Genomic DNA, 12,998 nt, shown 5'->3' with positions numbered 1-12,998 from the left:
GATTCCACTATCAACCAAATAAGTTCCAAACGATTACAAACGAGACACTAATGGACTTACCAAACCACCCTTAGGTGAATTCCAAATAATCACAAATAAACAAAGAGGAAAGACCTCACCAAATAGATGAACCAAAATCTTCAGAATCAGAGTTGAAGAAGACAAAAAAAAAAACGAACCCAAATCAACTTCACCAAAACACCTAGCAGAAGATGCACCGAAAAACATTCCAAAGCACAAACGAATTAGCAAATCAACAGGCGCACCACTTCCGAAAAAGTGGAACAGATTTGTAGCAACCTCATAGCACCGAATAAATCATACCAAGCCCTATCTCACCAAAATCAATTAGCTGCTACCATGTGCATCGAAAACAAATACAATATATTTATATATATTGTTGAATCTTGAATTTTGTAATCAAACCTAATTGTTACCAAACTGAATTGAGTCTCCTCAAATATAATATATAAAAATATATTATACCTAAATCAAGTCAAATTAAAATTCTTTAACAAACCAATTGGGTCCCACACTCCAATAAGGAGGCATACCCAACAATTCTCTCCCTACAGACTTAGGTGGAGATATCAACCATACCTGCCAAAGTTCGACACTTCAAATGTTTGTCCCTCGACAAAGTCTTTGTCAACATATCCGAAATATTATCATCCGTGTGAACCTTTTCGAGTTGCAACAATTTCGAATCTAACACATCACGAATCCAGTGGTATCTCACATCAATGTGTTTCGATCTCGAATGAAAAGTAGAATTTTTGCTCAAGTGAATAGCACTTTGACTATCACAATAAAACTCATACCTTTCTTGCTTTAAACCCAACTCTTGCAAAAATTTCTTCAACCATAACTCTTCTTTGCAAGCTTCTGTAATAGCAATAAATTCAGCTTCGGTAGTTGAGAGAGCAACACATTTTTGTAATTTAGATTGCCATGCCACAGCTCCCCCTGCAAAAGTCATCAAATACCCCGAAGTAGATTTCCTAGAATCAACATCACCGACCATGTCAAAATCAGTGAACCCATCAAGCATCGGCTTACCATCTCCAAAACACAAACATACCTTCGAAGTCCCTCGAAGATACCTTAGAATCCATTTTACCGCTGCCCAATGTTCTTTACCCGGATTAGAGAGAAAACGACTCACCACACCAACGGCGTGAGCAATATCCGGCCTTGTACAAACCATGGCGTACATCAAAGAACCAACTGCTGAAGTATAAGGAACTTTCAACATCTCTTCTTTGTCTTTCTCACTTGTAGGACATTGATTCGAACTAAGCTTGAAGTGACCCGCAAGTGGACAACCAACCGACTTTGTTTTATCCATATTGAACCTCTCAAGAACTTTCTCAATGTAGCTTTCTTGAGACAACCAAATCAGCCCCTCTTTGCGATCACGAACAATTTTCATACCAAGAATTTGCTTTGCCGGCCCCAAATCTTTCATAGCAAAAGATTTGCTCAACTCCAATTTCAACATGTTTATCATGGTAAAATCTTGACCCACAATTAACATGTCATCAACATAAAGCAAAAGAATAATAAATTTGCCATCTGAAAATTTTTTCACAAACACACAATGGTCCGAAGTGGTTTTAAAAAAACCATTATGCATCATGAAAGAGTCAAATTTTTTGTACCATTGTCGCGGGGCTTGCTTGAGGCCATACAAACTTTTCTTCAATCTGTAAACAAATTTCTCTTTCCCTTTCTCTACAAAACCTTCCGGTTGCTCCATGTAAATTTCTTCTTCAAGATCACCATGAAGAAATGCGGTTTTCGCATCAAGTTACTCAACTTCAAGGTTCATACTTGCAGCCATGCCCAGTATAACCCGAATAGAATACATCTTTATAACTGGTGAAAAAATCTCGTCAAAGTCAATACCTTTCTTTTGCCCAAAGCCTTTCACAACAAGACGTGCCTTGTGCCTCAGATTCTTGCCATCATTCTTCAATTTGAAAACCCACTTATTTTTCAGAATTTTCCTCCCTTTAGGCAACTTCACTAAATCATAAGTTTGGTTTTCAAGTAAGGAATTCATCTTCTCTTCCATAGCCTTTTTTCAATCACCTTTCTTTGCATGCTCAATTGCTTCTTGGTAGCTCTCCGGTTCCCCTTGATCAGAAATCAACACAAATTCATTGGGAGGATACTTTCTTGAAGGTTGCCGGTCCCTTGTAGATTTTCTTAACTCAAGTTGTGGTGGCGGTTCTTGAGTTGGATGTTCTTCCTCAATTTCTGGCTCAACTTCATTAGGATTAGCATCATCCTCTACATCTTCAATAGGTGGCTGCACATCTCCCCCATTTTCATCATCAACTGAAGATGAAGGAGATGGATCCATGTCAATGAGGTCACTAGTTTTTGGCTCCGGTTGATTACCTTTGCCAAAGTCTTCAATTGTTTGGTCTTCAAGAAACACAACATCACGGCTTCGAATGACTTTCTTGTCGACCGGATCCCACAATCTATACCCAAATTCATCACGCCCATAGCCAAGAAAAATACATTGTCTTGACTTGCTATCAAGCTTGGACCTCTCATCTTTTGGAATGTGAACAAAAGCTCGGCAACCAAACACTCTCAAGTGCTCATAAGACACATCTTTACTGGTCCAAACTCTTTCTGGAACATCACCATTCAAAGGATAGGAAGGTGACAAATTGATCATGTCAACCGCTGTCTTCAATGCCTCACCCCAAAAGGATCTTGGCAATTTAGCTTGTGAAAGCAAACACCTTGTTCTTTCCACAATGGTGCGGTTCATCCTCTCGGCAACCCCATTTTGTTGAGGAGTCTTCTTAACTGTCTTTTGGTGCCGAATACCTTGGCTGCGACAATACTCATCAAATGGCCCAATGTATTCACCACCATTGTCTGATCGGATACACTTCAATTTCTGCCCTGTTTCTCTTTCAACCATGGCCTGAAAATGCATAAATACTTCTAGAACTTGATCTTTAGTTTTTAGAAGAAAAGCCCAAACTTTCCTTGAATAATCATCAATGAAAGTAACAAAACAAAGGGCACCACTATGTGTTTTAACTTTTAAAGGACCACAAACATCCGAATGAATCAACTCCAAAACATTTTCTTTTCTAGAAGCAACATTTTTATGAAAAGAAACTCTATGTTGTTTACCCGCCAAACAATGAACACAAGTTTTGAAATGTGTACCTTTCAAATCGGGTAGAAGCTCTTTCTTGAACAATACTTGCAACCCCTTTTCACTCATGTTGTGACGCTCCAAATTTTTTTAAACATCAAGGGAAATTAAATAAACAAAATGACTTAATAAACTAAAAAGTTGACATCTTAATAGGACATTCCAGCTCTCGTACATAACCAAAGATTCAAATAATATTTAATAAAAACTTAAGATTATCCAAATACAACAACAAATGAAATTATAAGGTCCTTAATAGCCAATTTATAAGATAATAAAGTTATTCGACTTTAGTCATGATTTCAAGTCAGCCAGGGCTCTACGTTAGCGTCAACTCCATTTCAGCTTCAATTATTTCCTCGCCAAAACCTGGCATAAAACGCCAGGGCAACAAAAATATATGCCATGAGTTTTGCAACACAGTAAGAAAACATAACCAGCCTACCATTCTTTTCAAGAAAAAAATAATGAGATTATAAACATGAGATAACAATATAATTGTAAGCATAAATTACAACCATTAAAATAATTTTAATAATTTTAATAAATTAGGTGACACTCGAAATCTCACCAAAGAGATTTAACTTACCAACCACTAAGCATGGCAACGGTTAATTTGAAACCCTCCCTTGGTCAAATATTTTAGTGTTACCAACCGTAACTACCAGGGATGCCCACGTCCGGAGTTATATACCCAAGTAGTAGCATCCGTGGTCTGCCCCAAGGAAACAGTCTGCCAGGGGTACGTAACCTCCCTGTGTGCCACCGGCACATCCACCCTTATTCCAAAACCAAATACCGAAAAGGGTTCAAATAAGTCCTGTGCCATCTTAGAGTTTCGCAACACAATTTACGTGAGAATTCTCAAAACCAGGGCTCACCCTGAACAACCGGTATTAACCGTCAATCCCTTGATTTCATACACTCTTTAAAACCAAGACTCACTCTGAAAACTGGTATTAACTGTCAATTGTTAACTTTGTATATGCCTTTAATCATTTCAGTTAATTTTGATATTAATCACAAATAATTTCAATTTTTAATCACACATGATGTTATACCAACTCATTAAAACTTCCAACATAAAATATTACACATGTCACACAATAATAAATAAATGTACAACATTTAAATAAATAATTTATTTAAACCATGGTATGAAATAATAATTTGGATACAAAGAAAATAAACCAAAGTCACACACGTGCATGGATTTTTAATCTACAAGATTAAACTAGCACAATATTAAATAAACCACAATACACCCATACATGGTTTACTAATTTACTATATTTGATGGATTGGACCAACACAATAACTGATTTTTATCTAAATAAATAATTGAAGTGATGATCTTAAACCTATCTAGAAATTTTCAGGTTATACCTCAGATAATAAAAATTATAAATAAATTATTTATACAGTTCTAAAATTCGTGAAAATGTACAGAATATTCAATAAATATGTTTGGGTCATTTTTCAAAAATAAATTCCCAAAAATAAGTTATAAATAATTCTGTAAAATTTCCAGGAATTTTATGACACAGATTTATCGCATTTTCTTAAATTAATTTCATACTTAAATTTATAAATCAGATCCATAATCTAAAAATTTAGTATGAAATTAGACTTCTCAAATTTCATATTTTAGTTAGAAATTACTAGATTTGGCTTAATATAGAATTTTTAATAAGTTTTTAAACATATAGTAAAATCTGTCTTACAGTAGCAGATTTAATTATAAATTTGTATAAATTCGTACCAAGCTCAATAATTGTTGAAAAATATTCCCGGATGAACTAGACATCATTCTCAACTACTTTGTAGAAGAAATCATTTCAAAATTTTGAGCATAAAATTGTCTAAAAATTCGTACAAGTTTCTGGCAGATTGAAGAGTTATATAATCAAACCAAATAAAATCTTTAATCATCTCTTTAATGGCACAAACTACACATGCAAGTCTAAATCCAAGATTATATCATGATTTTAAGGCTACTAATAAAGAAATGACCTTCAAATTTTTAACATACCAATCACAAATTTACATACAACTATAAATAAAATTTTATCTAAAGTTTTAGCTATGTTAACATATGAACACAAATCTAAAAATTTAACAATTAAAAAGAATGAGACGGTTATGAGAGTTTTCTTACTATGTTAGGTTGCTAACGATTTATCGTCCGAATTTGATTTATGATTCTGATCATAAGATATGATCGTCTTGCTGAAATTTCACATCAATCGGACGCGATCTCACCGTTGATCTGCCATTGGATTCTCTTAGAACTTTTAGTTGTTGATCATCATCTTAGACTCAGAATTTGCAAGATCTAACCCCAAAAATGGATTCTACACGTCGAAAAACCTAAGGGTGGTCATCCCCAAAGTCATAGGACCACTTGATTAACCTAAAAGTACTAGGGTGCACCGTAGCACCATGGCCCGAGAAACGCTGGGTAAAATTTAAGCTCATCTTCTCCAACCGCCATAGCATGCACGAACAGAAGACCCATAATTTTGGTTTCAATGTCACCAGTTCAAATGCTTGTATCTTCTTCATCGTAACTCCGTTTTATCTTATTTTTCTATCATTGGATTCACCTCACGGCCTAGTTTTTGGTTCACTACTCACACGCCTCGTTCTATCTCTTTTTGCATGCCGTCAGATCTCCAAAATTTGGCGAAAAATAAGATTATTTTCCTACTGTCTCGGACATTTTTTTCGAACCATCTTTCGGACCCCATAACTTTCTTAATTCTTAACGGTTTTACTTCATTCTTTCGCCAATCTCTTCAACTTACTTCGTACTTCATCTTACATGGCCTATTTGTCTCACTTCTTCCCGGAATGGATAGTTTTGGCATGCCGAAAGTAAGCCAAAAACCAACTTTTGAACTTCAAAATAAACTTCTCTAACTTTGCTTCTTTCTCCTCCATCTTCCTTCTTCTTCTCTTTTTTCACCTACAACACTTTGTGAATGGTGGTTCTAGATGATAATAGAAATAGGTGATGGTGGTGGTGGCGGTCCGACGGTGCGCCAATGGTGGTGAAGTTCGCGGGTTGGCGATAGTGTGGGTTAAAGCCGTGACTATGGAGGTCGGGAGGAGGAGTAAGAATAGAGATAAAGAAGAAGAAATAGTTTTGAGAATGAGAGGGGGAGAGAAAGAGAGAGAACCGACGGAGAGAGAGAGAAAGATGAAGCTGGAAGTGAAGCAAAAGATGAAGAAATATAAGGAAACGTTAGACTCAATTTATGGGAAGAATGAGAAAGAGTAAAAGAAGATAGAAATTAAAAAGAAGAATGCAACACCTGGTGTATATAGCATCTGCATGTCCACCACATTTTCTTTTGATACAGAAGATGGTTGCACGTGGAAGGTGGGCGGTAAGAAAACATGGGGAGCAAACCCATGGTTTCTGATTAGATTTTAGTACAGAAAATATTAGATTCTAGTGTAATTTGACTACAAAAAAATGTAAAGAAAAATATAATAAAAATATCATACGGTTCAGAAATTAATATTGAGTAATAAAGTCAAAAATATTTTATTTTATCTTATTTTGAATAACTTTTCAGTATGAAAATATATAGACTGTTAAATTCAAAAAAAATTGTGAATAATTACTTAAGAAAATTAAAAAATATATTATTATTATTATTATTATTATTATTATTATTATTATTATTATTATTATTATTATTATTATTATTATTTATTTATTAATAAAAATACGGGGTTTCACAATTTATTCCTCTTAAAAAAAAATTTCGTCCTCGAAATTTAAGTTGTCCTTGGATTTTGAAAAGTTGTGGGTAATAAATGGGCAAACTTTATTATTAAATTATTAGTTTCCAATCTTAACTCGTTCACATTCTCTCTCATCTTCCATTCAATGCTTTCGGCTCATGTTTAGGTCTTTTGATGTACACGGTTGCATGAAGCTCTTGTGATTTGCAAAACTTTCAAACGGTTCATCGTAATGACCTCATTGCTTCAATGTAAAGCCCTTTGCTCGAGAAACATTCGCACACTTGCTAAGGATTACTCTTGTTGATTGTCCTGTAGGCTATTAGTGTCATTCGTCAATTTGTTGTGGTCAAAAAGCCATTCTATCCTCCTTAAACAATTACAGCATTCCATCGAATGCATGAGTCATTTCCTTGTTTTGGTGGCCACTGATTACGACTTAGTGTATGGACAATCAATCTGTGTCCCAGATGATGTCGGTGTCAAATATCTTCATGTCTCGAGGTTTGAGAATTCAAGTACACAAACAATTCGTAAGGGTTTCCATACCAATTCTAGTGATCTAACACACTGCAAATGTGAAGGAATAAAATGAAAAACATATAACGAAGAGTTTTAAGACTGGTTTGATAGAAATTTTCGTCGTGTAGGTTTTGATTACAAATGAGTCACACCAAAAGAGTTCTAACTGGTAACTCTAAGCCCAAGGTTGGTACAAAAGTAATAAGGATAACAGAATACAAAGTGGCTATAACAACAATATCAATTAACATAAGGATCGGATGAATGACATTATAGTTTTGGACTTTCATGTAATCAAGATCATGGAGGAAGTGACTAAACTAGATATCTAACCTGAAACTACGTTGGCCCTACGTGTGTCAAAATAAATATCCAAGATTTGTTACTGCGTAAAGAAATTGCGACTGTTTACAAAATTCTAGTACTAGATAGGATAATTAAGGCAAAAAGGTTGTCAATTTTAACGATAGTAGAATTGAAAATAAGATGGCAATGACTTAATCTTGCATATGAACGACATCAACCAAAGGTTATACATATGAGATAGGAAAATGAAGATCAACACAAAACTCGTAAGAATAATAGTGACCCTCCCTTTTTATATATATATATATATATATAAGTATATATATCTAATGCGCAATACTTCTCGTTCAGGAATAAACCCACTCCCCTACGTAGGTGATCGTTAAATCGTTTGGAGTTGAAACACCTGACGCGACGATTATAAATCTGAAACATGTTCTCCTGAGTCAATGTTATTATGCCAGAAATTCGAATAACGTCCTAAGGTTGGCGAAGAAAAGTTCATTTTTGATGTCTTTTAATTAGCAAAACAGATAGTATTACCATAATATAACCTAGTCGGGGCAAAGTTATTTCTAACCGTAGGCCGAAACACGTGGATAATGTAGATCACATAAGTTTATTCTCTTAAGTGGGACGTTTAACTCAAATTCAGATTAATCCTCTTCAGATAATCCTTAAGGATTCTATACTAATGCTCTCGGGTGCGAAAAAGTTGGAGTGACTACATCAATCATCACTTTTACAACAGACTCCTCAAAACTTTTTTTTTTTTTTTTTGTAAGGAAAACTTGAACCAACAATCTTAGATCATCTAGAGTCGCAGACAAGTTAAACGCAAACTTGAGACTCCTAGTTCACATGATTTGTATACGAGATCTACTCGAGTTTGACCTTCTAGCAATGAAGCTACACTCATAGGTATTTCTAATCGTTCAAGCTCTAATCCCAAGATTCACACTATTATAGTAGAGAAGAAAGAGTATGACGTGGCTACGACAATAGCATAACTAGCACAAGAATTCAAATGGAATTTGAACAGACGGTACAGTCGGATGACATGATAGTTTTGAACTTTTAATAGGTTAAGATTATGGAGCTGGTGACCAAACTAGATATTTGAATTGAAATTGTGTTTGGCCATACACATTTCAAACCAAACACCTAAGATTCTTCACCCTGTAAGGATTGAAAGAGTGCAACCGGTTTTCAAGAGAACAACATACAAGATACAATAAACATGGGTCAAAAATTGCCAATTGATCATCTTGAGGCAATACTTTGTCGAGTTGGAAAGGTTCAATGAAGATAGAGAAGTGATGATTTTACATCCGACAAATTTGGCGTCAAGCTAGTTAGGATCAAACAAAATAGTTACTATGATTAGCATAAAGCTCTCATAAACTATGAGTTACATAATTCTATTCCTTCTAACACATGACACTACTCTTCGAAACACAGTAAGAGACGTGTGCTTAAGTCTACCCAAGGTCTCAAGGATTTCTAGACCTAAGCTCTGATACCATGTTGTGACGCCCCAAATTTTTTTAAACATCAAGGGAAATTAAATAAACAAAATGACTTAATAAACTAAAAAGTTGACATCTTAATAGGACATTCCAGCTCTCGTACATAACCAAAGATTCAAATAATATTTAATAAAAACTTAAGATTATCCAAATACAACATCAAATGAAATTATAAGGTCCTTAATAGCCAATTTATAAGATAATAAAGTTATTCGACTTTAGTCATGATTTCAAGTCAGCCAGGGCTCTACGTTAGCGTCAACTCCATTTCAGCTTCAATTATTTCCTCGCCAAAACCTGGCATAAAACGCCAGGGCAACAAAAATATATGTCATGAGTTTTGCAACACAGTAAGAAAATATAACCAACCTACCATTCTTTTCAAGAGAAAAATAATGAGATTATAAACATGAGCTAACAATATAATTGTAAGCATAAATTACAACCATTAAAATAATTTCAGTAATTTTAATAAATTAGGTGACACTCGAAATCTCACCAAAGAGATTTAACTTACCAACCACTAAGCATGGCAACGGTTAATTTGAAACCCTCCCTTGATCAAATATTTTAGTGTTACCAACTGTAACTACCGGGGATGCCCACGTCCGGAGTTATATACCCAAGTAGTAGCATCCGTGGTCTGCCCCAAGGAAACGGTCTGCCAGGGGTACGTAACCTCCCTGTGTGCCACCGGCACATCCACCCTTATTCCAAAACCAAATACCGAAAAGGGTTCAAATAAGTCCCGTGCCATCTTAGAGTTTCGCAACACAATTTACGTGAGAATTCTCAAAACCAGGGCTCACCCTGAACAACCGGTATTAACCGTCAATCTCTTGATTTCATACACTCTTTAAAACCAAGACTCACTCTGAAAACTGGTATTAACTGTCAATTGTTAACTTTGTATATGCCTTTAATCCTTTCAGTTAATTTTAATATTAATCACAAATAATTTCAATTTTTAATCACACATGATGTTATACCAACTCATTAAAACTTCCAACATAAAATATTACACATGTCACACAATAATAAATAAATGTACAGCATTTAAATAAATAATTTATTTAAACCATGGTATGAAATAATAATTTGGATACAAAGAAAATAAACCAAAGTCACACACGTGCATGGATTTTTAATCTACAAGATTAAACTAGCGCAATATTAAATAAACCACAATACACCCATACATGGTTTACTAATTTACTATATTTGATGGATTGGACCAACACAATAACTGATTTTTATCTAAATAAATAATTGAAGTGATGATCTTAAACCTGTCTAGAAATTTTCAGGTTATACCTCAGATAATAAAAATTATAAATAAATTATTTATACAGTTCTAAAATTCGTGAAAATGTACAGAATATTCAATAAATATGTTTGGGTCATTTTTCAGAAATAAATTCCCAAAAATAAGTTATAAATAATTCTGTAAAATTTTCAGAAATTTTATGACACAGATTTATCGCATTTTCTTAAATTAATTCCATACTTAAATTTATAAATCAGATCCATAATCTAAAAATTTAGTATGAAATTAGACTTCTCAAATTTCATATTTTAGTTAGAAATTACTAGATTTGGCTTAATATAGAATTTTTAATAAGTTTTTAAACATATAGTAAAATCTGTCTTACAGTAGCAGATTTAATTATAAATTTTTATAAATTCGTACCAAGCTCAATAATTGTTGAAAAAAATTCCCGGATGAACTAGACATCATTCTCAACAACTTTGTAGAAGAAATCATTTCAACATTTTGAGCATAAAATTGTCTAAAAATTCGTACAAGATTCTGGCAGATTGAAGAGTTATATAATCAAACCAAATAAAATCTTTAATCATCTCTTTAATGGCACAAACTACACATGCAAGTCTAAATCCAAGATTATATCATGATTTTAAGGCTACTAATAAAGAAATGACCTTCAAATTTTTAACATACCAATCACAAATTTACATACAACTATAAACAAAATTTTATCTAAAGTTTTAGCTATGTTAACATATGAACACAAATCTAAAAATTTAACAATTAAAAAGAATGAGACGGTTATGAGAGTTTTCTTACTATGTTAGGTTGCTAACGATTTATCGTCCGAATTTGATTTATGATTCTGATCGTAAGATATGATCGTCCTGGCTCCATGATCGTCTTGCTGAAATTTCACATCAATCGGACGCGATCTCACCGTTGATCTGCCATTGGATTCTCTTAGAACTTTTAGTTGTTAATCATCATCTTAGACTCAGAATTTGCAAGATCTAACCCCAAAAATGGATTCTACACGTCGAAAAACCTAAGGGTGGTCATCTCCAAAGTCATAGGACCACTCGATTAACCTAAAGGTACTAGGGTGCACCGTAGCACCATGGCCCGAGAAACGCTGGGTAAAATTTAAGCTCATCTTCTCCAACCGCCATAGCATGCACGAACAGAAGACCCAGAATTTTGGTTTCAATGTCACCAGTTCAAATGCTTGTATCTTCTTCATCGTAACTCCGTTTTATCTTATTTTTCTGTCATTGGGTTCACCTCACGGCCTAGTTTTTGGTTCACTACTCACACGCCTCGTTCTGTCTCTTTTTGCATGCCGTCGGATCTCCAAAATTGGACGAAAAAATAAGATTATTTTCCTACCGTCTCGGACATTTTTTTCGAACCATCTTTCGGACCCCATAACTTTCTTAATTCTTAACGGTTTTACTTCATTCTTTCGCCAATCTCTTCAACTTACTTCGTACTTCATCTTACATGGCCTATTTGTCTCACTTCTTCCCGGAATGGATGGTTTTGGCATGCCAAAAGTAAGCCGAAAACCAACTTTTGAACTTCAAAATAAACTTCTCTAACTTTGCTTCTTTCTCCTCTATCTTCCTTCTTCTTCTCTTTCTTCACCTACAACACTTTGTGAATGGTGGTTCTAGATGATAATAGAAATAGGTGATGGTGGTGGTGGCGGTCCGACGGTGCGCCAATGGTGGTGAAGTTCGCGGGTTGGCGATAGTGTGGGTTAAAGCCGTGACTATGGAGGTCGGGAGGAGGAGTAAGAATAGAGATAAAGAAGAAGAAATAGTTTTGAGAATGAGAGGGGGAGAGAAAGAGAGAGAACCGACGGAGAGAGAGAGAAAGATGAAGCTGGAAGTGAAGCAAAAGATGAAGAAATATAAGGAAACGTTAGACTCACTTTATGGGAAGAATGAGAAAGAGTAAAAGAAGATAGAAATTAAAAAGAAGAATGCAACACCTGGTGTATATAGCATCTGCATGTCCACCACATTTTCTTTTGATACAGAAGATGGTTGCACGTGGAAGGTGGGCGGTAAGAAAACATGGGGAGCAAACCCATGGTTTCTAATTAGATTTTAGTACAAAAAAATGTAAAGAAAAATATAATAAAAATATCATACGGTTCAGAAATTAATATTGAGTAATAAAGTCAAAAATATTTTATTTTATCTTATTTTGAATAACTTTTCAGTATAAAAATATACAGACTGTTAAAGTCAAAAAAAATTGTGAATAATTACTTAAGAAAATTAAAAAATATTATTATTATTATTATTTTTATTTTTATTTATTTTTATTTTTTTATAAAAATACGGGGTTTCACACATGTGGCCAAGCCGCTTGTGCCACAATTCGGTAGAAGTGTCATCTTCAAGTGTATTGACAACAC

The sequence above is a fragment of the Camellia sinensis genome, chromosome 5 (genome assembly GCF_055761805.1).
Source record: "Camellia sinensis isolate YWXY chromosome 5, ASM5576180v1, whole genome shotgun sequence".
NCBI lineage: Eukaryota > Viridiplantae > Streptophyta > Magnoliopsida > Ericales > Theaceae > Camellia > Camellia sinensis.
The sequence above is the reverse complement of the archived record's forward strand: the minus strand, read 5'-3'. Positions refer to the sequence as shown.